This window comes from Hemitrygon akajei, chromosome 8 (genome assembly GCF_048418815.1).
Source record: "Hemitrygon akajei chromosome 8, sHemAka1.3, whole genome shotgun sequence".
NCBI lineage: Eukaryota > Metazoa > Chordata > Chondrichthyes > Myliobatiformes > Dasyatidae > Hemitrygon > Hemitrygon akajei.
In genome coordinates, this window is record NC_133131.1 from 138,026,828 (window position 1) to 138,054,646 (window position 27,819).

General features: G+C 43.1%; 1 protein-coding gene across 1 annotated transcript in view; it reads left to right on the forward strand.

Moving 5' to 3' along the window:
• The window catches only part of LOC140732300 (patched domain-containing protein 3-like), a 54,469-nt gene that overhangs the window by 18,705 nt on the left and 7,945 nt on the right, over positions 1–27,819 (forward strand). The window lies entirely within an intron of this gene.

Genomic DNA, 27,819 nt, shown 5'->3' on the forward strand with positions numbered 1-27,819 from the left:
AACTTTCCTCATTGTGACAGTTTTTGTTTCATCTGCATGCTGAATCATCAGGCCATCTGCATTTTGATCCAAATTATTAACCTATTTTACAAACAACCAAGTTCCCAGCACTATTCCTTGTGGATCACCACTGTTTACAGGTCTTCAACCAGAAAAATACCCCTCCTCTGTCTTCTGATAACCAAGCAATTTTTGGATCCAGTTTACTAATTAACTGTGGATCCCGTGTGAACCTAATCTTTTAGACCAGTTTACCAAAAGGTATATTTTAATGCTTTATTAAAGCCCACATGCACAATATCCACTACCTTAACCTCATCAATGATCCTTGTCACTTGTGAGATAGGACTTGTCCTGCACAATACTATGTACACTACTCCAAACTCCATGCTTTCCCAATTATGAGTAAATCCTGTCGCTAAGAATCATCTCCAATACTTTTCCTATCACTGATGTAAGGATCACAGGCCTATAATTTTCTGGTTTGTCATTGCCCTTCTCAAACAAAAGGACATCAGCTATTCTCTGGGACCTTGGCTATGACTATTGAGGATACAAAGATAGACCACAAGATCATAAGATAGAGGAGCAGAATTAGGTCATTTAGCCCATCGAGTCAGTTCTGCCATTTCAACATGGCTGATCCATTATTCTTTTCAGCCCCAATTTCCTGTTTTCTCCACATATCCCTTCATGCCTTGACCAATCAAGAGTCTATTAACTTCTGCCTTAAATTTTCATAAAGACTTGGCATCTATAGCTGCCTGTGGCAGTGAATTCCCAGATTCACCACTCTCTGGCTGAAGAAATTCCCCATCCCCGTTCTAAAAGGACAACCCTCTATTCTGAGGCTGTGTCCTCTGGTCCTAGACTCTCCCACCATAGAAGACATCCTCTCTATTTTCTCTATTGCCCCAGCAATCTCGTTCCTTACATTTTTCAGCATCCACTTTCATGTTTTTCAAGGCATTCCTCATTCTGAATGTCAATATGTCTGAGAATATCAATATATCCTCTCCTAATCTTGCCACTGTCTATGTCTTTAATGTGTATGAAAGTTAAGAAAGAAATTAGGAAGAAGGCAAAGAGGGTCCACAAAATATCAATGGCAGACAAGATTAAGAAAAGTAACAAAGCATTTTGTAAATATATACATACAGGCAAAGAGGATACCCCGGGAAAGAGTAGGGACCGAGGGGAAAACTATGTGATGCCAGGAGATATGGGTTGATCTTGTCATCTGTAATCACTAGAGAAGAATATTGTATTTGAAGATTTCAGGGGATATTGTAGAGAATATGAACATACAGTATAAAGGAAAAGGTTTTAGGTGCTTTGGTGCATACAAGGTTAAAACATCCCCAAGAATTGTTGAGATGTATCTTAGTCTGTGTTGAGAAGTAAGGGAGTAGACTGAGTCCCTGACGTAGATGGTTAATCTAACACTGACTATATGTGAGGTGCCAAATGACTGGAAGACAGCAACTACAGAACTTTTATTTAAGAAGGGCAGCAGAGATAAGGCAAGAAATTATTTGTGAGTGAATCTAACATTAATGGTAGAGAATTACTGGAAAAGTTACTGAGAGTCTGGATTAATTTGGACTTGAAAAGGCAAATGTTAGTTGGAGATTATGTGCACAGTTTTATTGGTGAGAGACTGATGAGGTAATAGCAAATTGTATTGATGAGGGTAGTAAAGTTGATGTAGTCTACATGGGCATCAGTAAAACTTTTGTACTGACTTCTATTTAAGCATGGTCCCACATAGAAGGCTTGCTGTAAAGGTTAGAGCCTTGCGATCCAAAGCAAATTAGAAAGTGAACACATTGTTAACTTGGTAATAGGATTCAGAGGATAAGTATAGAGGTTTGTTTTATGATTGGAATCTAACAAGGTCCAGAGGTGGTGTGACCTTTACTGTATGTTATATGCATCAACAATTTGCATTTAACTACAGGAAATAAGACTGCAATATAAGTTTGCTGATGACGTGAAAATCGATGGTGTTGGTAACGTGAAATGAATACTCCTAGGCAAAAGAATGGTGTTATTCCGATTGCATATTGGATGGAGTAGAGGCAGATTGAATTTAATTCCAATAGTGTTAGGTGACATATTTTGTGAAGTCAAATAAGGGTAGTGCATGCACTTGAAAGTAGGGCAATAAGGAATATTGGGAAACAGAGGGAACTTAGAGTCTCAGAAATTTGAGTTTTTAAAGAAGTGACAGAGCAGGGTGGTAGATTTCGTCTACATGGAGTTAGAATTCTACAGCATCAAAACATGCCTTTTGGGCCAACTGGTCCATGCTAACCAAGAGTCCCATTTTCCAGAATTTGGCCAATAATTATCTAAACCTTTCCATTCCATGTCTGTCCAACTTTTAAAAAGTGATACTCTACTGGCAGCTAATTCCACTACAATAGATAACACCTCTTGTGCAATAAAGATGCCTCTTAAGTTCCAACTAAATCTTACCCCTCTCACTTAAACCTATCCCCTCTAATCAGTTTAACTGGGGTTAATGGAACCCTCAGTTAATGGTAGGAGTCCACGGCATAAAAAAAGGTTGGGAACCCCTGCTCTAGAACTTGATTTCCCAATCCAAAGAAAATGACAGCACATTCACTCAGTCTATGTCCCACAATAAAATCACCTCATGGTCTCCTATGCTCTAAGGAATAAAGCCTTGCTTGTCTAACCTCTCCCCCTAACTCTGTCTCTTAAGTTCTGGCAGCATCTTTGGTAATCTTTTTCTGTACTCTCTCTAGTAAACAACATCATCTTTACAGCAGGGCGGTCAAAACTGAACACAATTCACCAAGAGTGGCCTCACCAGCGTTCCATAAGATCTCGCAACTTTTATATGCATATCCTAACTTACATAGATCAAAGTGCTAAAATCCTCCTCTACCACCCGGTCTACCTGCAACTCCATTTTCAGTGAACCAAGTATCTGTACTGGAAGACCTCTCTGTTCTTCAACACTCTCCAGTGTCTTTCTGTTCACTGTGGAAGTCCTGCCTGGATTTGACATCTTGCACTTATCCAAATTAAGGTCCACTTTCCATTCCTCAGCCCTCTGACTCGGTCATTAATGTTGATGACAAATAAGCTTGTAACACAAGGGATCTAGGGTGAGTGAGCCAATTGGATACTGAACTGGCTTACTGATAGGAGTCAGAGGGTAATACTGGAGGGTTGTTATTCAGATTGGAGGCCTATGACCACTTGTGAACCATGGTGATTGGTGCTGGGTCTACTGCTATTTGCTGTCTATTTTCGAGAATTTGGATGACAATGTTCTCAACAAGTTTGTTGATGACATCAAAATCAGTGGTGTACTGGACAGTGAAGAATGTTATCTAAGACTACAATAGGATCTAGATGAATGGGGCAAGTGTGCCAATGAATGGTACACAGACAATGTTGAAATATTGTAGAATAGAGAGACCAAAGCTTACTGATACATCAAAATGGCAACTCGGGTAGACATGGAAATAAGACAACAAACACAAAATGCTGGAGGAATGCAGCATGTCAGGCAGTGTCCATGGAGGAGAATGAACTATCAATGTTTTGAACTGAGATCCTTCACCAGGGTCTCAGCTTGAAATGTCAACTGTTTATCATCTCTCTATGGATGCTGTCTGACTGCTCAATAAACAGTTGATGTTTTGGACCAAGACTGGAATGAACTCCTCGGGCCGGAGAGTGGTGGGCTCTGAGGATTTTAGAACACTTGAATTGGTTAAGCATATAGAGTTCCTTGTATTTTTCCTCTAGCGACTCGCTCTTCCTAATGTGGTCTCCTGGTGCTTTCTGTTTAACATTGGTATGTTTATTTTGATAGGCTCAGTGAATCAGTGTCACTTGTATTTTTAAGTAGATGGCCGATTAGTGCTAATCATACGGTTCTAGTTTTGAGAATGTACTTCTCTCTGTGTTGCTCGCCAATCCTCTTTTGGAATTATGATGGACAATCGCTCATTGCCATCTCTACATCAGAGTTTGTCTTTCCTCCGCACCTGTGCTCCCATATTGCCAGTGTACGTCATGACAGTATGGCTCTACCAAGTAATGGACCCAGCAGAGGTTGAACAGCAGTGTTTTGATATGTCATCTTGAGGTGAGAATGCCATCTATTCTCAAATCCACATTCCAAGCTTTCCAAGTTGTAAGTACCTGGGCTCCCACCTTCAGGGCCCCATGATTCAGATCTGCATAACAATTGAGCACTTCAAGCAAGCTTGTCAATAAAATTAATTTGATTTCAGCAAATTAGCATTCAAGTCAATAGTGTATATCTTTAAAGAACTTGCTCTTTCCCGATGTTCCTTGCAAGTAATGGTGCACCATTGTTAATGTCAAATCAATGTTTAGAAGGACATTATCAATAATAGAAATAAATTTACATGCCAACAACTGCAGTGGGAAAGACTAACCTTTTACAGTACGTAATTCCCATCTGACTGTTCTGATGAGTCATGCTAATGATAGCAAATGTTCTGGTGTACAATTATCTCTTGTAACAGTATTTTGAGTTTGCAACCCTGAAGACACCTGCTCCAAAAGCTGATCCCTGGCTGAAGTGTCCAAACACAATTAAAGTAACCCTATATAATGTTGAATCAGGTTCATGGGTCTGGCAATTGACACTGGAAGTGTACTGAGTTTGAATTCAATTATATTATTTTTTTTTTACAAACAGTAAAAATTTGACCAAGCTTGTTCCCCAAGTTACAGACAATACAAAGCTGAATATTGAACAAACATACTTGGCTAGCAATGCACACAGAGCATACCTCTCCAATGGATATGTCCATCATTTACCTTAAGCAAAGGAAGAGAGACAGAACCTCAAATATGTGCTCTGTCTATTCCAGGATACTTGAACCTGGACACCAGGCAGCTAACCAATGGGAAAACCAGCTGCAATTTCTAAACTAACCAATCATGATGGAAGTGACTTTCAACAATTGGAATGTTGCGTACCCGGTTAAAAAGAACCAGCAGAAATGGACACACCTGGAGTCTGAGTCTTCTGTTATGAACTCTGTTTTATTAGTAACTTCGTGATAAAGTGATATAAAACAAGATAAGGTAAACAAGTTTGCAGAGTATATGCATATATAAGTGAGTAAATAAGGTTCCCAAGCTTTTCCCAGCTCAGGTGATCAGGTGATTAGGTGATACAGTCTTATGGTAAGTAGTCAGTTCAATTCTGGAATTTCAATTGAGTAGAGTTGGGGGGAGAGAGAGAGAGTGTGTTTAATCTTCCCAGTGTGGGTGCCGATCCTTCACGTCATCCTCCTGCTGTGGAAACTTACAGTCACCGACTTGTGACCACAAAAAGAGGAATGCCGGTTTTCCACAGTAAGCTATCACCCCAGGCGAGGGTTAAATACACCGATAGCTCCCCACTGGTTACTCCTTTGTCCACACTGAGCAACAACCCCACCCTTGTCGTGGGCACACATAACTCACCAGTGTCTTCCTTGCCTCTGGCATCATGTGTCTTTGCTGTGACTGATTAAAAAGCCAGCTGAACTTGTATATATCTCACAAGCGCTAAACACGAGCTGTCCATCATATAGCTCTGCCTTCCAGTTTGGAAGGCAACTCACAGACTTTCTCTCTGTTGCTCTCTGTCTCCCTGCTGAAATAGCACACAAGCTGTTCGCTCCCTCTCTTTTTTAAAGGAACAGTCCACTTTAGAATAATCCTTCAGATCTCGTCACACCTCCCTCCTTTTAAGAAAAATTTTGATGAAACAGCAAAATTTTTGTCTAAACTATCAATTATACAGCTTAAAACAGTACTTGTGTAATTATCAAGTAACACAAGTGACTGAACCCTTGCAAGTACTGTGACACGGAACATGCAAGAGACAAGCAACAATGCCCAGCGTACGGACAGGTGTGCAAGGCGTGTGGCATTCAAAATCACTTTGCATAGGTATGCAAGCAGATGCCTGTGCATGGGGTGGAAGCACAAAGCGATGACCAAACCGACAGTGACAGCAGTACTGAGTTTATTGAAAATGTCATACTGGTGGTCAACGGTTTGAAGACAAAGGATGACATACTTGCACAGATGCTCATCAATGGAAAGCCAATAGACTTACAAGTCGACAGTGGGGTGAGCATTAACATTTTACCCCGTAAATACTTGGAGGGAGTAGATCACACATTAAGACAATGCAGAAAAAAGCTGATAATGTGGAACATGACCACCATGGATGCAGAAGGGATGTGCAGAGTGAAATTGTGAAACCCCATGACAAACCGCAAGTATTCTGTTGAATTTGTCGTGGTCACTGACGACTTTACACCATTGCTGGGAAGCAGGGCCAGCCAGCAAATGAAGCTGATTACGGTCAACGATGACAACTTTCGTAGGGTGCATGCATCTACACTTAAAGAAAAACAATGCACACCAGCAGAACACTATGCAGAGGCGTTCGATGATGTACTCGGGGAGCTTCCGGGTGCAGCACACCTGCAGATTGATGAGGAAGTTCAACCCACCGTGTTACCCCCACAACGTCTATCTCACGCTATGAAGCGGAAAGTGAGAGCTGAACTTTATCAACTGGTAGACTGCAAGGTGATAGCTCCAGTCCATGAACCTACAAGGTGGGTTAGCCAGCCAGTGGTTGCAGAGAAGAACAGCAATCTTCGTATATGCATTGACCCTCGACCATTGAACAAAGCGCTGAGGAGAGAACACTACCCACTTCCGGTGATAGAGGACATTCTGCCAGATCTTGACCAGGCTAAGGTTTTCAGCAAGCTTGATATGAGTCCTGCATTCTGGCAAATGAAATTGGACAGTGAATCAAGCGTGCTCACTACCTTCAACACACCTTTCGGGCGTATAGATGGCTCAGACTTCCATTTGGAACCAGTGTTTCATCAGAGATCTTCCAGCGCGAACTGCATCAGAGGCTGGAAGGACTACCAGGAGTAATCTGCGTGGCAGACGACATTCTGGTGTACGGAAAAGGGGAAACGCAGGGAAAGCCAATCGCCGATCATAATGTGAAACTTGAGCAGCTATTACAGCGCTGTGCAGAGCAGCATATCAGGCTCAACAAGAACAAATCTGTCTTCAGAGCGACAGAGATACCCTTTCTGGGGCATCTCATCACGAGTGAGGGGCTTCACCCTGATAAAAGGTCGCTGACGTTCTCAACATGCCAGCACTCTCAGATGTGCAGGGAGTGCAGAGATTGATCGGATTTGTCAACTACCTGAGCCGTTTCCTACCAAGTCTCTCAGATACCCTTGAGCCAATAAGACAGCTGACAAAACCAGATGTAGTATGGGAGTGGTCAGCTGAGCAGCAAAACGCTCCCTCCAAGATCAAGCGGATGGTATCCGAAGCAGCGGTGTTAGCATACAACAACTCTAAGGAAGAGCTAACCATCCAATTTGACGCCAGCAACAAAGGCCTAGGGACAGCACTCCTCCAGAATGGGCGTCCGATCGCATATGCAAGTGGAGCGCTAACGGACACAGCGATCGAAAAAGAACTGCTCGCAGTAGTTTTCGCACTTGAGCGTTTTTGTCAATACACTTTTGGCCATTTCACGAGAGTACTCTGCGATCACAAGCCGCTCGAAATGATAGTTAAGCAGCCGTTGGTGAAGGCACCGAAGTGCCTACAGGGAATGCTTCTTCGCCTGCAGAGCTGTGATTTCAACATCACCTACTGTCAAGGGAAGCTCATACACCTCACCGATATGCTATCGCAGCTGCCAATCCGCGATGAGCGTCTGGAGCAGACTCGCATAGAAACAGCGAAAGATGACACACTACAGATGTTGAAACGCGTAATCATCAGCGGATGGCCAAGCGAACATGACGTGCTACCAGAGCAACTCGCACCTTACTATAGCTGTAGGGATGAGCTCGCAGTCCAAGATGGCTTAATCTTCAAAGGTGAGCGTGTCATCATACTGCAAAGTGAGCGAAAGCAAATGAAGGAAAGAATTCATTTGTCACACTTGGGCATAGAAGGATGCCTCAGACGCGCACGCGAGTGTCTTTTTTGGCCAGGCATGAGCAGCGACATCAAGCAATATATTGCTACATGTGATGTTTGTCACATATACGAAATGAGTCAGCAGAAAGAATCACTTATGAGACATGAGGTACCTGCTTGGCTGTGGGAAAAAATAGGAACCAACCTATTTACATTCGAAGGAAAAGAGTACCTTGTCACCATTGATTACTACAGCAATTTCTTCAAGGTAGATCTCTGTGATATGACCAGCGCAGCCGTTATTCGCAAATTGAAGGCTCATTTTGTGAGATATGGTAGCCCAACACAAGTGGTTAGTGATAATGGGCCACTATGCAGATCAGCGGAGTTTCAGAGATTTGCACGAGAATGGGATTTTGAGCAGTTGTGTAGCAGTCCTGGAAATAGCAAAGCGAATGGAAAAGCTGAATCAGCAGTTAAAACAGCTAAACGGATCCTCACAAAGAGCAACAAATCGCAAGCAGATCCCAACCTTGCGCTTCTAGACCATCACAACACACCTTTGCAAGGGCTCAGCACGAGTCCTGCCCAGCGTCTAGTGAATCAACGCACACGCACGCCTCTGCGTACAACAGTGAGTTTACTGGAACCCAGAGTTGTTTGCGAACGCGAGTGTATAAAACAACGCGTCCAACAGCAGGCTGACAATTACAACAAATCAGCCAAAGATCTTGCCCCACTCGATGAAGGGGGTACTGTGCGCATGCAACCCCTGGTGCAAGGTAAAAAGAATTGGGAGAAAGCAATTGTGTGTCGGCGCCTTGATGAGCGTTCATATGTAGTTCAAACCCCTTCTGGGATCTACTGATGTAATCGCACACATCTACGAAAGACGGCTGAGGAACCGCCTGAAAAGCTAATCACACATGAACAGGCAAAATCAGGTCAAACAACCGAGATCAATGACCACAGTGTGCCTACCGCATCAAATGCACACAGACAAACACTAGCAGAGGCCAATGACACAACACAGACACTAACACTAACGTTCAAACATGCAAATAACAAACAGGACTCGGACAAAATAGTAAAACCTCATTCTAGCCGCATAGTGAAAAGGCCAGAATATCTAGAAAACTATGTCCCACATTGAATAATTGTATGAACAATTGAACAATAAGTCTGTGACACTATTTGGCATTTTAATGTCATGTTTATACTCAAAGAAGGACCATGTCGTATCTGAGGTTGTGTAGTTTGAAGTTAAAGTCGAATTTTAGTATGTTTTATATTTTGTATATATGCTCATACAAACGGAAATAATGAGTGGTATGTATTCGTGACAGGCATAAGAGACATAAGGCATGATTAATGAATGCTTTGAAAGTGAATTCCATGAAAATATACTGGAAAGCAGACTCCAGAGAAATTGAGTTTAATTGTTAGTACAATTGTTCCTTTTCTTTGTTTTGATAAAAAGGGGGATGTTATGATATACTTGTACATGCACTCGTGAGCAGACGATTAAAGTTGGTGTGCATGCGCTGTTGTTTTTATCTGAAATATCTGTCTCGAAACACTTTGGGCCTGTGTGGGTTGCTAGAGGGTGCTGGGCTCTGAGGTCTTTAAAGCACCTGAATTAGATCATTGTTGATTAATGGGAATCATTAATCATTTAAAGTTCCTTGTGTTTTTCTGAAGCCTCCTGCTGTTTGTAATGCGATCTCCTGGTGCTTTCAGTTCAAACTTCTTAAGTTTATTTTGATGTTGGAAATGGAAGCAACGTTTTCAGTGCTTTTGTGGCTATCTCAGGATATTCAGCCTTGACTTTGATCCAGAATGCCGGCAGAGATGTTATGTCAAACATACTTATCAGCCCACTGTCGTTTGCAAGCTTGAGGAGTTAATCTTTCCGTGCTGACATGGATGACGCATGGGTAATGACCTTGCATGCATTCCAGTTCATCAGTGGGCGTGTCAGGGAAAGAGGAAAGGTGCAGCTGACTCATAATCGTTTCAGATCGCCAAATCATATTGTTTCCTCATGGCCTGGTAGCACTTGCTTTGCGGCCCGGGGGTTGGGGACCAATGTTATATGTAATCTAGAGATGATTTAAAGTATACAGGAGGATGTGCATAGGTTATCATGGATTGGGAGCAGAAAAAAAAAATCAGAAGTTCTCTTACTAAGTAAGTCGGAACAGGTACATCGGGTATTATTTAGCATCAGTTAGTCAAACGTTTGTCTTAGTATATAGTATATATTTTACCTTGTAATTTATTTTTTATTGAAGTTCATCATCAAACAAACATTTCCATAAGATATATTTCAGACATTGTACATATATATCATATAATCATATATATCACAAATCTCCACAAAGTATTTATCTGAGGTATACAATTATAGAAAAGAGTGGAAAGAAAAAACAAGCAAAAGGAAAGAACTATGTACAAGTAGGGAGTGATCTTTTTTTTTACAACAGATTCATTGATTTGTGAGAATAAAATCAGGCCTATGAGGCATTATGTAGTTAAACCAGTTTTCCCAGTATTAATCAAATTGTTCCAGCTTATGATTAACAGATGCTGTTATCTTCTCCATTTTGTAAATGTCCATTGTAATTTCCATCCATGTATTTAAAGTTGGGCTCTCCTGTGATAACCATTTCCTAGTAAGAGTCATTTTACCAGCCATCAACAATATATTCATTAAATATTTATCTCTTTTCAACCATTCTTGAGGTATATATCCAAAAATAAATTGGATGCTAGGTTTAAGGACTGGACAGCTAAAGGAATAACAGTTATTTGCAACATAATGAAAGAAGGAACACTGTTCAGTTTTGAAATGCTTAAAGAGAAACACTTATTAGAAAAACAAGATTTTTATCGCTATTTACAGATGCGACAATATGTTAATAAGATGCTTAAAAATGTAACCAAGGCAAATACATGCTTGATAGAGCTCTTTAGAAAAGCATATAATTCAGATAATGGTAGTAGAATCATTTCAAGCATGTATAAGGGGTTGTCAAATCTTAAAACACATTCAACTTCATACATTAAAACAAAATGGAAGAAGGAAGGAGGGATAATTATATCTGAGGAAGAATGGACAACAATATGGAGATATCAATGGAAGTGTACCAGTTCACAGAAATGGAGGGAGTTTGGATGGAAAAACTTGATAAGATATTTTATTGCACCATCTCAGAAATCCCATTATGATAGTAACCTCCCTGTTTGCTGGAGAAATTGTGGAAATCAAAATGCAAATCATTATCATATTTTTTGGACTGCCTTGTTATCAAAAACTATTGGATGGGGATACACAATGCCCTACAAGACATCTTTAAATGTGAAATACCATGGAGAGTAAGACCATATTTTACCTTTCTATGTATATAAAACACTTAAGAACGTATGTTTCAGCGCCGGGCTCGGGAAGTTCCCGAGTTCGATCCAGTGACAGACCACTCCCCAGCGCGCTATCCATTCATGCCTGGTTGATGTGGAGGATCAAAAACCCAAAACCCAATAAATAAACCACTGCATTGCTTAGTAATAATTTTAGCTTTCATTGGGGTGGGGCCTTTCTTACTTTATCCTTTAAAATTGTTCCGATCGTTGACCGACTGTAGTCTAACGCTTTTCCAATGACCGATGGCATTTCACCTCTTTCCGATCGCTTTATTATTTCCACTTTATTTTCAATAGTGATTATTTTTGTGAACAGAAACACTGTGGATTCAGGGTGGGTCCTAATGTCCACTGCACTGAGACAGGTTTAATAAGGAACTTGAGCATCTGCCTTTTTAGTATCCACGGGGAGATACCGGAACCAATCCCCCGCGAATAAGGAGGGCCAACTGTACATTGATATGTTGGGACAGTGTTGGATCGTCGAGATCTTGACACCCAGGAACTTGAAGCTGCTCACTCTCTCCACTTCTGATCCCTCTATGAAGATTGGTATGTGTTCCTTTGTCTTGCCCTTCCTGAAGTCCACAATCAGCTCTTTCGTCTTACTGACGCTGAGTGCCAGGTTGTTGCTGCGGCACCACTCCACTAGTTGGCATATCTCACTCCTGTATGCTCTCTCGTCACCACCTGAGATTCTACCAACAATGGTTGTCAGCAAATTTATAAATGGTTTTTGAGCTCTGCCTAGCCACACAGTCATGTGTATATAGAGATTAGAGCAGTGGGCTAAACACTGAGGTGCGTCAGTGTTGATTGCCAGCAAAGAGGATATGTTATTATCAATCCGCACAGATTGTGGTCTTCCGATTAGGAAGTCAAGGATCCAATTGCAGAGGGAAGTACAGAGGCCCAGGTTCTGCAACTTCTTAATCAGGATTGTGGGAATGATGGTGTTAAATGCTGGGCTATAGTCAGTGAACATCATCTTGACGTAGGTGCTCTGGATTTCCAGCATCTGCAGAAGCTCTTCTGCTCAGGGTAGGAAACGCGCATTTGGAATAGTCAGTGCAATGAGACCAGGAATCGGGGCTTTTCACTGCACAAGTCATTGTTGAACTGTGTACAGTTCTTGTCTCAACTATAGGAAAGGTACCATTTATTTAGAGATGCAGAAAAGATTCATAATTATGTTACCAGGATTGAGAGCTTGAGTTATAAGCTGCAGCTGGAGTGCAGGATGCTGAGAGGTGACCTTACAAAGGTATATAAAATCTTGTAGGGCAGAGACGAGGTGGATGGTCAGTTTTTTTAATCCAGGATAGGAGAGTACAAAACTAGAGGGCAAAGGCTTAAAGTGAGAGGAGAAAAATTTATTGGAACCTGAGGGGGAAGTTTTTTATGTAGAGGTTTCAGAATCGGGTTTAATATCACTGGTATACGATATGTTGTGAAATTTGTTTCGTGGCAGCAGTGCATTGTAAGTCAAGTCAAGTCACTTTTTATTGTCATTTCGACTGTAACTGCTGGCACAGTACATAATAAAAATGGATCAACGTTTTTTCAGGACCATGATGTTACATGACACAGTACAAAAACTAGACTGAACTACGTAAAAAAACAACACAGAAAAAAACTACACTAGACTACATACCTACCCCGGACTGCATAAAGTGCACAAAACAGTGCAGCCTTTACAATAAATAATAAACAAGACAATAGGGCAGTAAGGTGTCAGTCCAGGCTTTGGGTATTGAGGAGTCTGATGGCTTGGGGGAAGAAACTGTTGCATAGTCTGGCCTTAAGAGCCAGAATGCTTTGGTGCCTTTTCCCAGATGGAAGGAGGGAGAAGAGTTTGTATGAGGGGTGCATGGGGTCCTTCATAATACTGTTTGCTTTGCGGATGCAGCATGTAGTGTAAATGTCCGTAATGGCAGGAAGAGAGACCCCAGGGTCTTGCAATCCGAGATGATGCAATTTCCGAACCAGGCAGTGATGCAGCTGCTCAGGATGCTCTCAATACAACCCCTGCAGAATGTGATGAGGATGGGGGGTGAGAGATGGACTTTCCTCAGCCTTCACAGAAAGTAGAGATGCTGCTGGGCTTTCTTTGCTATGGAGCTGGTGTTGAGGGACCAGGTGAGATTCTCCGCCAGCTGAACACCAAGAAATTTGGTGCTCTTAACGAACTCTACCAAGGAGCTGTTGATGTTCAGTGGGGAGTAGTCGCTCCGTGCCCTCCTGAAGTCAACAACCATCTCTTTTGTTTTGTTCACATTCAGAGACAGGTTGTTGGCTCTGCACCAGTCCATTAGCTGCTGCACCTCCTCTCTGTAAGCTGACTCATCGTTCTTGCTGATGAGACCCACCACGGTCGTGTCATCGGCGAACTTGATGATATGGTTCGAGCTGTGTGTTGCAGCACAGTCATGGGTCAGCAGAGTGAACAGCAGTGGACTGAGCACACAGCCCCGGGGGGCCCCCGTGCTCAGTGTGATGGTGTTGGAGATGCTGCCTCCAATCCGGACTGACTGAGATCTCCCAGTCAGGAAGTCTGGGATCCAGTTGCAGAGGGAGGTGTTCAGGCCCAGTAGGCTTACTTTCCAATCAGTTTCTGAGGGATGATTGTGTTGAATGCTGAACTGAAGTCTATGAACAGCATCTGAACATATGTGTCTTTTTTGTCCAGATGGGTTAGGGCCAGGTGGAGGGTGGTGGCAATGGCGTCATCTGTTGAGCAGTTGGGACGGTACGCAAACTGCAGGGGGTCCAGTGAGGGGGGTAGCAGGGTCTTGATATGCTTCATGATGAGCCTCTCAAAACACTTCATGATGATGGATGCGAGTGCAACGGGACAGTAGTCATTTAGGCAGGACACTGAAGACTTCTTTGGCACAGGGATGATGGTGGTTGCCTTAAAGCACGTTGGAACGATGGCACTGCTCAGGGAGATGTTGAAGATTTCAGTGAGAACATCTGCTAGCTGGTCTGCACATCCTCTGAGCACGCTACCAGGGATGTTGTCTGGTCCAGCAGCCTTCCATGGGTTGACCCAGCACAGGGTTCTTCTCACATCGGGCATGGTGAGACACAGCACCTGGTCATTTGTAGGGGGGTGGACGTCCTCACCGCCATATCATTTTCAGCCTCAAACCGGGCGCAGAAGTTATTCAGAACATCTGGGAGGGAGGCATCACCTGCACAGTCAGGTGATGTTGTCCTGTAGTTGATGTCCTGGATGCCCGTCCACATGCGCCGCGTGTCACCGCTGACCTGGAAGTGACTGTGGATTTGCTGGGCGTGTGCACGCTTTGCCCCTCTGATGTTCCCAGGACAGTTTGGCCCTTGCTGTTGTTAGAGCTGCCTTGTCGCCTGCTCTGAAGGCGGACTCGCGAGACCTCAGCAGCGCATGCACCTCTGCGGTCATCCATGGCTTCTGGTTGGCACGTAGAGTGATGGTCTTGGACAGAGTAACATCATCAATGCACTTGCTGATGTAGCTGGTCTCTGATGCTGTGTATTCCTCTAAGTTGATAGAGTCGCCATCGGTTGCAGCCTCCGTGAACATGTGCCAGTCAGTGTGCTCAAAGCAGTCTTGAAGAGCAGAGATGGCTCCTGCTGGCCAGATTTTCACCAGCTTCAGAACTAGTTTGGAGCGCCTGACGAGCGGTCTGTATGCTGGGATTAGCATAACAGAGATGTGGTCTGAGTAACCGAGGTGGGGGCAAGGCTCAGCCTGGTACGCGTTGGGGATGTTTGTGTAAACCAGGTCCAATGCGTTCTCCCCCCTCATTGCAAAGTTCACATACTGATGGAATTTGGGGAGCACTGACTTAAGGTTCGCGTGGTTAAAATCACCGGCGACAATAAACAGATCATCAGGATGTGCGTTCTGCAGTTTGCTAATAGCCTTGTACAGTTCACAGAGCGCCTCCTTAGCATTGGCGCTGGGGTGAATGTAGACACCGAATATAAGGACAGAGGTGAATTCCCGTGGCAAATAAAATGGTCTGCATCTAACAGCCACAAACTTTACTGGTGATGAGCAGTGTCTGGAAACCAGCACAGAGTCCTTACACCATTCCGTGTTGATGTAAATACACAGACCACCACCACCACGAGTCTTACCAGAGAGAGCTGCGTCCCTGTCCACATGTAACAAGGTGAGCCCGTCCAGCTGAACGGCGGCATCCAAAATTCCATTAGTGAGCTATGCTTCTATGAAAACATACGCACAGCAAATTCTGTACTCCCGCCGAGTATTTAATTGGAGTCGGATGTAGTCCAATTGATTGTCCAGGGAGCGGACATTGGAGAGCAGAATGGGCGGGAGAGCCAGCCGGCTAGGGTTTGCTTTTTGCCTGGCACGGACCCCTGCCCGCTTGCCTCGCTTCCGCTTCCTCGTACATCGCTTACGACGTCTCCATCTCTGGCTCCCAGCATCAGGCAAGTCTGAGGATTGAAGGCCTGTTCCCCTCAGCATAATATGTTCATAATACAAACTATAAATTACAGTTGTGTACACACATCTGCTGATGCCTCTGGATACATCTTCAGTTGATGTTCCTGGAATCATCGGGTGTTTCGAGTCTTTCAACATCGTACATCCTCCTCCAGGTGACCCAGGCAGGGCTAATCAGACCCTAGCTTGTGCCCAGATGGCTAGCTACTTATGATTCCATAGCTGCCCTCTTTTGAGCCACAGCCATCTTGAGGCCCTCTCTGCCGCATCGGTGGTACTGCGGATGGCTCTCCTCTTCCTCTCTCCCTCGCTGCCCAAATTGCTGAAGGCTCTGGCTAAGGAACGGGCTGCGAAACCCCTACAACCAGCCTCCACAGGGAGCCACCTCCTCTCCATCCAGCCTGCTGGCAGTCACTGACCAGTCCTGCGTACTTAGATAGCTTCCTTTCAAAGGCCTGTTCCAAGTGATCTTCCCATGGGAGGACTGTCAGCTCCAGCATCGCCTCTTGCTTGGTAGACTCAGACACAAGGACAATGTCTGGTCGCAGGGTGGTGGCTGCAATATGGTTGGGGAACCTCAGCTGCCTTTTGAGGTCCAGCAACAGCTGCCAGTCCCTTACAGAGGTCAGGATACCTGCAGATGTTCTTTTGGCGGGTATTGGCTGCTCCCCAGCTCTGACAAAGGCAATAGCCTGCTTAGAGGGTCAGGATCACTTCGCCTACTCAACTCCTGCGCTGATGGCTTCAGCAATGGTCTTCAGGACCTAATCATGCCTCCTTATTTTTTTTATTTTTATATATATACACACACACACACACAGTAAGTATATATTTTTAAAAAATTAAATAAGTACTGCAAAATGAGAGGGAAAAATAACAAGGCAGAGTTAATTGGGGTTCAATGGGTTAACTGCCCATTCAGAAATCTGCTCCTGAAATGTTGGGTGTGTGTACATCCTCCTTGATGGTAGCAATGTCCTTAATGGTGGATAGAGCCTTTTTGAAGCATTGCCTTTTGAAGGTATCCTCTTGATGCTGGAGTTGTTTGTGACCACAATGGTGTTAGCAGAGCTTACAACTTTCTGTAGCTTTTTCTGATCTTGTGTAGAGGCCCCTTCATACCAGACAATGATGCAATCAATTAAAATGCTCTCCATGGTACATCTGTTGAAGTTTGCAAGTGTCTTTGGTGACATACCATCTCAAACTCCTAATGAAATACAGCCACTGCCATGCCTTCTTTTGTAATTGTATCAATATGTTGGACCTTGGTAGATCCTCAGAGGTGTTGACACCCAAGAATTTGAAATGTGGTAATGGAAACATCTACCAGAGGAAGGTATAGAAGCAGGTATAATTAGAATAGTTAAAAAATATTTGGACTTGTACATAGATAGAAATTGCTAAAAGGGATATGTGTCACATTTGGGCAAATGGAACAAAAGAGACATATTGGTTGGCATGTTTAAGTTGGGTCAATGCTGTATAACTATGGCATGTCCATGAACCCCTAAGGTGAAAGCACAGGTAAATATGGTGATGCAGAAGGTATACAGGATACTTGCTTTCATTAGCCGAAGAAGAGAAGACCATGGAGTTCAAAGTAAAGTTTCATAAACTTTACTTACGCCCACAGCTGCACAATTGTACATCATTCTGCTCACTACAGTATAGCAATGATGTGATTGCACCGCAGGAGGTTCAAAGGAGGTTTACCAGGCCATTTAAAACAAACATCAGCAATACTCACAGTCTAATGAAACTGTGGGACGAAAAACAGAATCAGTGTTTCAAATGTCTGAAATGGATTGAATGGTTGATGCATTGGATGCTTAATCTCATTACTCTCCAGGATCCTCTTTCAGGCTTGCTGTTGACTCTCTCTTCCCATAATTGTGGCTAATCTTGCTGAGGAAGATGGGAAGTCCCGATGGAGTACCTGTTAAGGCTCTTCTATGGGCAGAATTTCCCACTCACTTCAAAAAGTCAATAATTATTCCAGTGCCCAAGAAGAATAATGTGAACAACACACAAAATGCTAATAGAACACAGCAGGCCAGGCAGTATCTATAAGGAGAAACACTGTTGACGTTTCGGGCCGAGACCCTTCGTCAGGACTAACTGAAAGGAGAGATACTAAGAGATTTGAAAGTAGTGGGGGGAGGGGGAAATGCGAAATGATAGGAGAAGACCGGAGGGGGTGGGATGAAGCTAAGAGCTGGAAAGGTGATTGGCGAAAGTGATACAGAGCTGGAGAAAGTTGGAGGCAAAGTTAATGAAGTCAACGAGCTCAGCATGCGTGCAGGAGGCAGCGCCAATGCAGTCGTCGATGTAGTAAAGGAAAAGAGGGGGGCGGATATCTGTATAGAGTTGGAACATGGACTGTTCCACAAAGCCAAAAAAAAAGGAAGGCACAACTGGGACCCATGTGGGTGCCCATGGCTACACCCTTGGTATCCTTCGCTACATCGACGACTGCCTCCACCTTTCACTCTGCCCTCAAATTTACCTGGTCCATTTCTGACACCTCCCTCCCCTTTCTTATCTATGGCTTATCTACTGATATCTACTATAAGCCTACAGACTCTCACAGCTACCTGGACTATTCCTGTTCCCACCCTGTCTCTTGCAAAAATGCTATCCCCTTCTCACAATTCCTCCGTCTCCGCCGCATCTGCTCTCAGGATGAGGCTTTTCATTCCAGGACGAAGGAGATGTCTTCCTTTTTTAAACAAAGGGGATTCCCTTCTTCCACCATCAACTCTGCTCTCAAACGCATCTCTCCCATTTCCTGCACATCTGCCCGCCACCCCACTCGGGATAAGGTTCCCCTTGTCCTCACCTACCACCCCACCAGCCTCCAGGTCCAACGTATAATTCTCCATAACATCCACCACCTCCAATGGGATCCCACTACCAAGCACATCTTTCCCTCCCCTCCCCTTTCTGCTTTCCGCAGGGATCGCTCCCTATGTGACTTCCTTGTCCACTCGTCCCCCCCATCCCTTCCCACCGATCTCTCACCTGGCACTTATCCTTGTAAGCGGAACAAGTGCTACACCTGCCCTTACATTTCCTCCCTTAACACCATTCAGGGCCTGAGACAGTCCTTCCAGGTGAGGCGACAATTCACCTGTGAGTCGGCTGGTGTGATATACTGCGTCCGGTGCTCCCGGTTAAGACCTACAAGTATCTGGGAGTACAGTTAGACGAGAAGCTAGACTGGACTGCCAACACAGATGCCTTGTGCAGGAAGGCACAGAGTCGACTGTACTTCCTTAGAAGGTTGGCGTCATTCAATGTCTGTAGTGAGATGCTGAAGATGTTCTATAGGTCAGTTGTGGAGAGCGCCCTCTTTGTGGTGGCGTGTTGGGGAGGAAGCATTAAGAAGAGGGACGCCTCACGTCTTAATAAGCTGGTAAGGAAGGTGGGCTCTGTCGTGGGCAAAGTACTGGAGAGTTTAACATCGGTAGCTGAGCGAAGGAATGCCATTAGGCTTTACAATTCAACCGCCAGGACTTAAGAACTTTTTAAAAGCTATTATTAATGCTTTTTGAGATAGTGATTTAGATGCATATCATATTTTTTACTGAGTTAAGTATTGTATGTTATTAGTTTTGCTACAACAAGTGTATGGGACATTGGAAAAAAAAGTTGAATTTCCCCATGGGGATGAATAAAGTATCTATCTATCTATCTATCTTTTATATATTGGTGAGACCTGACACAGACTGGGAGACCGTTTCGCTGAACACCTACGCTCTGTCCGCCAGAGAAAGCAGTATCTCCCAGTGGCCACACATTTTAATTCCACGTCCCATTCCCCTTTTGATATGTCTATCCATGGACTCCTCTACTGTCAAGATGAAGCCACACTCAGGTTGGAGGAACAACACCTTATATACCGGCTGGGTAGCCTCCAACCTGATGGCATGAACATTGACTTCTCTAACTTCTGTTAATGCCCCTCCTCCCCTTCTTACCCCATCCCTGACTTATTTAGGTTTTTTTTCTCTCTCTCTCTCTCCCCATCACCCTGCCTGTTCTCCATCTCCCTCTGGTGCTCCCCCCCCTTCTTTCTCTCGAGGCCTCCCATCCCATGATCCTTTCCCTTCTCCAGTTATGTATCACTTTCGCCAATCACCTTTCCAGCTCTTAGCTTCATCCCACCCCCTCTGGTCTTCTCCTATCATTTCGCCTTTCCCCCTTCCCCACTACTTTCAAATCTCTTAGTATCTCTCCTTTCAGTTAGTCCTGGCGAAGGGTCTCAGCCCGAAACGTCGACAGTGCTTCTCCTTATAGATGCTGCCTGGCCTGCTGTGTTCCACCAGCATTTTGTGTGTGTTGTTTGAATTTCTGGAATCTGCAGATTTCCTCGTGTTTGAAGAATAATGTGAGATGCCTTAATGACTATCGTTCGGTAGAATTCACATTGACAGTGATGAAATGCTTTGAGAGGTTGGTCATGACTAGACTGAACTCCTGTCTCAGCAAGGACTTGCACCCATTGCAATTTGCCTATTGGTACAATAGGTTAATGGCAGATGCAATCTCAATGGCTCTTCACACGGCCTTAGATCACCTGGACAATACAAGCACCTATGTCAGGATGCTGATCATCGACTATAGCTCAGCATTTAACACCATCATTGCCACAATCCTGATTGAGAAGTTACAGAATCTGGGTTTCTGTACCTCCCTCTGCAACTGGATCCTCAACTTCCTAACTGGAAGACCACAATCTGTGCGGATTGCTGATGATCAACACTGGCGCACCTCAGGAGTGTGTGCTTCACCCACTGCTCTATTCTCACTATACCCATGACTGTGTGGCTAGGCATAGCTCAAATAGCACCTATAAATTTGTTGATGATACAACCATTGTTGGTAGAATCTCATGTCGAGATGAGAGGATATGCCAACTAGTGGAGTGGTGTCGCAGGAACAACCTTGCACTCAACGTCAGTAAGATGAAAGAGCTGATTGTGGACTTCAGGAAGGGTAAGACAAAGGAACACATACCAATCCTCATAGAGGGATCAGAAGCAGAGAGAATGAGCAGTTTCAAGTTCCTGGATGTCAATATATCAGAGGACTTAACTTGGTCCCAGCATATCGATGCAGTCATAAAGAAGGCAAGACAGTGACTATACTTCATTAGGAATTTGAAGAGTTTTGGTATGTCAACAAATACACTCAAAAACTTCTATAGTTGTACCGTGGAGAGCATTCTGACAAGCTGCATCACTCTCTGGTATGGGGGAGCTACTGCACAGGACCGAAAGAAGCTGCAGAGGGTTATAAATTTAGTTGGTTCCATCTTGGGTACTAGCCTACAAAGTACCCAAGACGTCTTCAAGGGGCGGTGTTTCAGAAAGGCAACATCCATTATTAAGGACCTCCAGCACCCAGGGCATACCTTTTTCTCACTGTTAATATCAGGTACGAGGTACAGAAGCCTAAAGACACACTCAGCAATTCAGGAACAGTTTCTTCCTCTCTGCCACCTAATTTGTAAATGGGCATTGAACCCATGAACACTACCTCACTTTTCGAATATATATTCTGGGTTTTGCCTGATTTTAATCTATTCAATATACATATACTGTAATTGATTTACTTATTATCATTTTATTTTTTCTTCTATAAAATGTATTGCATTGAACTGCTGCTGCTGAGTTAACAAGTTTCATGGCACATGTCAGTGATAATAAACCTGATTTTTGGGTATTTCCTGCATTTTTGATTTGTTTTTATTTTAGATTTCCAATGCCTGCATAATTTTTGGTTTTTTGATTGTCACCAGGATGTTGCCTGGAATCAAACATTCAGTTTTACAGAGAGACTAAATCGGCTAGATTTGTTTTCCATGGCGTCGGGGAGGCTGAGGGGATGGTCTGATGGAGAGACACAGAATTATGAGAGGCAGAGATAGGGTAGTGAGCAAAAATAAACACTTTTTCCCCCCATGAAGATGTTTACAACCATATTGCATAAATTTAATGTGAAGCATGAAAAGAAGAGGGGGAATTTGAAGTAATTATCACCCAAATAGTAGTTGTTATCTTGGAAGCACTGCCTGAGAAAGTGATGGAGGCTGTATCTGAATAAGCACTCAAATCACCAAAAAAACTATAGAATGTTACGAACCCCGTAACTGGGTCACTTACCAGCAAAGATAGAGAGGTCCGTTGAAGTCTGATGGTACTATTTTTAACAGTATTTATTAGTAAAAATACACAAAAATAATATCAATGCAAACATACAGATAATATACGTCATCAATACTAAATCTAAAAGTGCGGGTATAATAATAATCAATAAGAAATAAGCTCTATCGTTGTCTAGGGAATAATGTATTGTCCGATGGAAATATAAAAGTCACTCAGTTCATTCAGGCTGCAGCCTTTTGGTTGGAGAGAGAGAGATTTTAGAAACTTGCCGGCTTTCCTTTATCCGATCTTGATCCGTATTCGTCCTTTAGCGAGGCCGTTCCATGGAAGACTTGTCATCCAAGCAAGGATGGACACACACACAAGTCCCCACCAGTCTCATACGTTTCTCCTGGTGTGTCTAAAGGGGTTGTTCCCCAGACCCTCTTTTATCCTTACTCACGGGGTCTCAGATGTCAATCAGGTTGGGATGATGCAATCCCTCAACCAGCCCACTCTGGTCATTCCCTGAGGGCTTCAATGAATAGTACAGTAATCAATACACAATCCTGTCTCCAAGAGACAATGGCCGTTATCAGTGGTTCCACCTTGCTGAGGCCAGGGCACATTCCAAACCTTGTATATTCTGGACGTCTCTCTCTCATTTCCTGGGTCCCAGACCCAAATTAATAGCGATCTTGCGCTTCTCAAAAAGGAGGGGGCTACTTTGTACCCTTCGGCCCCTCAGAGTTGTGGCACATTCGTAACAAGAACAACTGCTGGTAAATTGGAGTCATAGTTATACAGATTAGAAACAGGTCCTTCAGCCCAGGGTGTCTACCTATGTAGTCCCATTTGCCTGCATTTTGCCATATAACTCTAAATCGGGGGTTCCCAACGTTTTTTTATGCCACGGACCCCTACTATTAGTCTAGGGGTCCACGAACCCCAGGTTGGGAATCCCTATTCATGCTCTGTCCATAAGTCTTTTAAACTTTGAAAATGTTTACAGTTTCCACTGGCTCAACATCATGCACCCCACTTTCGAAAAGTTGCCTCTCAAGTCCCTTTTAAATCTTTGCTCTCATACTGCCAAATTTTTTAAAAAAGTCTTTACAATGCAAATAAACCCAATAAATAAGAAGTTTGTACAGTGCAAAACAGAGGTATCGGATGTACAGTTCATAACAGTTTAAAAATAAAGCATCCATAGTAGAATCATATATAGTTAGTTACTACCCCACCCTCCCATTGCCTGACTCCAAGCCAACCTTACAATATATAGAAAAGTTAAACAGAACTTTTATCTCCACAGAGCTGTATTAATAAAAAGAAGGTATATTACCTACTACCTGGACTATAATATGTTTACACATCAAAAACCGTAAATCTTAACTGAAAGAAACTGGAAGTAAGCGATTTGTATGCAAGAGAAAAAAAAGGGATGGACCTTTAAGTGGGAATTTTGAAAATATTCAAGAAAAGTCCCCACACCCTTTTGGAACTTTATGTCTGAATTAAGGAGTGAATAATGAATCTTTTCAAGATCTAAACAGGACATATATCTCTGAGCCATTGAGCATGAGTGGGTGGGGCAGCATCTCTCCTCCTAAGAAGGACTGCGTGTCTGGCCAAAAGAGAGGCGAAAGACAGTGCACGATGTTTAGTTGGACTCAGATGTGTGTCAACCTCTCCCAAGGTGCCGAAAAGAGCAATCAGAGGATTAGATTCCAATTAGTAAATAAGTATATGGGATAAAGTTAGACACCTCTCCAATATTTCTCCAAGCCAGGGCAAATCCAAAACATATGAATAAGGAAAGCCTCGCCCCCTTTACACTTGTTGCAACAGGGACTAATGTCTGGATAGATACGCAATAATTTAGTTTTAGACGTATGAGCCCTGTGTACGGCCTTAAACTGTAACAGGCAAGGGCGAGCACATAAAGAAGTTGAATTAACTGACTTGATAATTGAATCCCGTACATCATCGGACAAAGGAAAATTTTAATCTTGCTCCCGGGCAGTTTTAATTTTGTCAAAGGGGGCTCACCTCAAAGTCGCTAACTTAGCTTGAATAGTAGATATTAAACCTTTACACAATGGATTCATGTGAAGAAACAAGTCAACAACATTTTTATTGGGTACTTTAGGGAAGTTTAATATTAAAGGGTTGATAAAATGTCTAATTTGGAGATATCTAGATAGATAGATAGATAGATACTTTATTCATCCCCATGGGGAAATTCAACATTTTTTCCAATGTCCCATACACTTGTTGTAGCAAAACTAATTACATACAATACTTAACTCGGTAAAAATATGATATGCATCTAAATCACTCTCTCAAAAAGCATTAATAATAGCTTTTAAAAAGTTCTTAAGTAGTTTACTTAAATACATTAAATACAATCAACCCCGGCACTTTAACATATCTTACTCCTGGCGGTTGAATTGTAAAGCCTAATGGCATTGGGGAGTATTGACCTCTTCATCCTGTCTGAGGAGCATTGCATCGATAGCAACCTGTCGCTGAAACTGCTTCTCTGTCTCTGGATGGTGCTATGTAGAGGATGTTCAGGGTTTTCCATAATTGACCGTAGCCTACTCAGCACCCTTCGCTCAGCTACCGATGTTATACTCTCCAGTACTTTGCCCACGACAGAGCCCGCCTTCCTTACCAGCTTATTAAGACGTGAGGCGTCCCACTTCTTAATGCTGCCTCCCCAACACGCCACCACAAAGAAGAGGGCGCTCTCCACAACTGACCTATAGAACATCTTCAGCATCTCACTACAGACATTGAATGACGCCAACCTTCTAAGGAAGTACAGTCGCCTCTGTGCCTTCCTGCACAAGGCATCTGTGTTGGCAGTCCAGTCTAGCTTCTCGTCTAACTGTACTCCCAGATACTTGTAGGTCTTAACCTGCTCCACACATTCTCCATTAATGATCACTGGCTCCATATGAGGCCTAGATCTCCTAAAGTCCACCACCATCTCCTTGGTCTTGGTGATATTGAGACGCAGGTAGTTTGAGTTGCACCATATCTAAAGAAGTGAGTGAACTTTACAGACAGTTGTTCAAAAGTTGCAAAGTGATTGTCTATAAAATGATCTTCAAAGCACCTAATGCCCTTTCTGTGCCAGACTTGAAATGCTAAATTGTGCATGGAAGGCTGAAAGAGATGACTAAAGAGAGAGAGGGTAAAACCACTAAGACCATTATACTTTCTAAACTGAACCCATATTCTCAAAGTGTGTCTGATAACTGGATTAACAATTGGTTTAGGCAGATGGCAAGGAAGTGCAGATCCAAGAAGTGCGGAGATAGAGAAATTCTTATTAGAGTTCAACTCCATTGCCACCCATATTGGGCAGACAGACTGTTTATGAGAGTAAGACCAAAAGATAATGAATGTTGGCTGCCCAGTAATATAAACAAAAATTGAGAAAGGCCATACCACCTACCCTTTTAGGTTTTTGAAGGTGAGCTTTATTTAATCGGGGATGTTTGCCCTTCCATATATAGGATGAAATAATTGAGTCTAACGAGTCAAAGAAAGCTTTAGAAATAAAAATTGGTAAAGATTGAAATAAGTATAAAAATTTAGGAAAGATAAACATTTTAACGACATTGATTTGATCCATCAGGGACCACTGCCAAATATTTAAGACTTCTCCCACGGTTCCATACACAGGCAACCATAATAATCTTTAAGGGACCATTTCCCTCCCTAGTTAACCACTTGCTTTCAATATATTCTTATAAAATCTTTTGTGAATCTCCTGTAAGTTATTTCATGTTCCCTTTTTGCACTTGTGATTTCACTCATAAATATACTCCCTTAAACTGCTCAAAGATTTCACTTGATCACATCTGCCTAACCCTGTCATGCAGTGCCTATAAAAAGTATTCACCCTGCCCACCCAGAAGTTTTCATGTTTTATTGTTTTACAACACTGAATCACAGTGGATTTAGTTTGCCTTTTTTGACATTGATCAACAGAAAAAGACTTTCATTTACAAGTGAAAACAGGTTAATTAATTACTAATATAAAACAACAAATAATTGATGCATAAATATTCACACCAAATCATCACTTGTGCAACCAATTGGTTTAAGAAGTCACATAATTAGTGAAGTGGAGATCACCTGTGTGCAGTCAAGGTGTTTCAACTGATTGCAGTAAAAATACACCTGTATTAGGAAGGTCTAGCAGCTGATGAGTATCCTGGCAATGTGTTGTTAAGTGCCTTGCTCAAGGACACCACACGCTATCTCAGCTGAGGCTCGAACCAGTGACCTTCAGATCACTAGACCGATGCCTTATCCACCAGGCCACGCGCCAACACTGGAGAGATATGGCGCAGTTGTAAATCTGCCTAGAACAGGCCATCCTTTAAAACTGAGTGACCGTGCAAGAAGGGAATTAGTGAGGGAGTGCATGAAGAGGCCTATGACAACTCTGGAGGAGTTTCAAGCTTCAGTGGCTGAGATGCGATAGACTGCGCTAACGACAACTGGTGCCCCAGTACTTCACCAGTCACAGCTTTATGGGAGAGTAGGAAAGAGAAAGCCACTGTTTGGGGGAAAAGACCCTCACATGAAATCTGGGCTAGAGTTTGCCAGAAGGCATGTGGGAGAAGTTGAAGTTAGCTGGAAGGTTCTATAGTCTAATGAAACCAAAACTGAGCTTTTTGGCCGTCAGACTACATGCTCAATTTGGTGTAAACCAAGCACCGCACATCATCCCTACCATGAAGCATGGTGGTAGCTGCATCATGCTGTGGGGATGTTTCAGTGCTGGAGGCCCTAGAAGCCTTGTGAAGGGTAAAATGAATGCAACAAAATACAGAGAAATCCTGCAAGACAACTTGAACCAGTCTGCAAGAGCACTGAGACTTGGGAGATTTGTTTTCCAGCAAGACAATGACCCCAAGCATAAAGCCAAAGCTACACAGGAATGGCTTAAAAACAAAGAAGTTAATGTCCTTGCCTGGCCAAGTCAGAGTCCAGACCTCAATTCACATTGAGAATTTGTGGCTGGATTTGAAAAGTGCTGTTCACTCATGATCCCCCTGCAATCAGATAGAGCTTGAGCAGTTTTGTGAAGAATAGGGAAAAATTATATCCTGATGTGCAAACCTAATAGAGATGTATCCACACAGACTCAAGGCAGTAATTGCTGCCAAAGGTACATCTACTAAATACTGACTCGAAGGGGAGTGAGTAATTATGCAATCAATTAGTTTGTGTTTAATTATTGTAATGAATTTAGACCAATTTATAGAAATTTCTTTTCACTTTGACACGAGTCTTTTCTGTTTATCAGTGTCAAAAATGGAAATTAAAACCATTGTGATCAATGTTGTTAAGCATGAAAACTTCCAAGGGGTGAATTCCTTATATATCTTCTCCTTTCTCCTCTTCAGATCCCTTTCAGTATCCCTCGTTATCCCTGTTAACCTTTTTCTTCACTCTTAACAGGAACACGTCCATAAGACTCGGGAGCAGCTGAAGAAATTCCTCCTCGTCTCTTTTCTAAAGGGATATCCTTGTATTCTGAGGCTGTGCCCTCCAGACCTAGACTCACCCACTGTAGGAAATATCCTCTCCACATCCATTTTATCTAGGCCTTTCAATAATTCATAAGTTTCAATGAGATCCCTCCCTTATTCTTCTGAACTCCAGTCCAGAGCCATCAAATGCTCTTCATACATTAACCACTCGTATGTTGGCACGGACTTCCCCGTCACACTTTTAAAAGCCTCTCACTTGCCATATGTC